Source organism: Crocuta crocuta, unplaced genomic scaffold, assembly GCF_008692635.1.
Source record: "Crocuta crocuta isolate KB4526 unplaced genomic scaffold, BGI_CrCroc_1.0 scaffold125, whole genome shotgun sequence".
NCBI classification, from domain to species: Eukaryota; Metazoa; Chordata; class Mammalia; order Carnivora; family Hyaenidae; genus Crocuta; species Crocuta crocuta.
The window spans coordinates 6,901,114-6,902,474 of record NW_027531143.1 but is presented as its reverse complement, the minus strand read 5'-3'; positions in this window follow the sequence as shown (position 1 = coordinate 6,902,474).

Sequence of the window (1,361 nt, the reverse complement as noted above, 5' to 3'; positions counted from 1 at the left end):
CCTAGCACAATTCCGATCACACAGCAGCTTCATGTTGTTTGATGGTTGCTTAAAGCATCTTTTTACAAGTAATCTGTTACATGGGCTCTGGGGAATCAAAAGGAAAATGCAGAGATCACTTTTTTTTTAATGCATTAAATGATCCATATTTTCCTAATCTTTCATTGTGTTTATGTTCTGTAAATCTCTATTTTCTAGTTTGGAACTGTCTTAACTTCCTCACAATTCCCTTAAGATGCAAAATTCCCTCAAGGAATTCCATCAAGGCTTAGTATTTTCTATCTGGATCTTTAAGTGACCAGTGAAGAAACTCCCTTGGCTGAAGTATTCATGCATTGGGTTTGTGTGCTGGAGGACTTATCTTGTCTCTTAGCTCCTTTAGATGTCCATATGTGTTTCATAAAGATTTTTTCCAGGTAAGATTTCTCTGAATTTTATATATCGTTTTTCTAGAGAGTTAAAATCTATTTCGGCATGAGCTTGTGGTTTGGGTTTAAATTTTGAGGGGTTCATTCCCTTTGAGCTGGAATAAGATTGTAAGTATATGTAGGTTCTAGGGATAATTCTCACTCATTCTTTAGCAGAGGCGACACTCTTTAGCTAGGCGACATTCTGGCCTAGCTTAAAAATGCTCATGCTTGGTTATTTCATGTTATAATAGATCATTATGTTGTCTGTTCACCATCTTTTTCTCTCACCAATTGTCCCCTTCCAACCTGGTGAAGATGTTGGCCACAAGCTGTTGCCTCCTCTACCATTATGGTGGGCATGTGACTCAACCTAGGCCAATCAGGTCGCTCTCTGCTTTTGTGATTGTTCCATAAGTGGGCAAATGACCCAGACTTAGCCAATCAGAGTCATCCTCAGGAATTTTGCTGAATTTGTTGGGAAAGAAGCCCTTCTCTTTGCAATAAACTGTAAAGATGACAGAAGCTTTGAGTTAATTTGCTGGTGGTGACTATTTTTGCCACCAGGTACAAAGAACTTACCATATGCAAAGAGAAATTACAACCAAGAGATGGATGAATGGATGAAGGGAGGGAGAGAAAGAGAAGGATCACTGATGACAATGTTTGTTGGCCTGACTCCAGCCATATTCGAAAACTTGAAAAATTATCTTGTTTTCCTGTTTAAGCTAACTTGAGCTAGTTTCCTAAATTATATCAAGAAGACTCCAAATAAGCAAACAAACATGTTTTCTTTTTATCTATACAAGTACAAATGATATAGCTTTACAAGATAAATGTGCATATTTTTTAAAAAATTATTTTTTGAGAGAGAGCACACAGAAGGGGAAGGGCAAGAAGAGAGGGAGAGAGAGAAAGAATATTCTAAAAGTGCCAAGAATGGCCTGCTAGTTA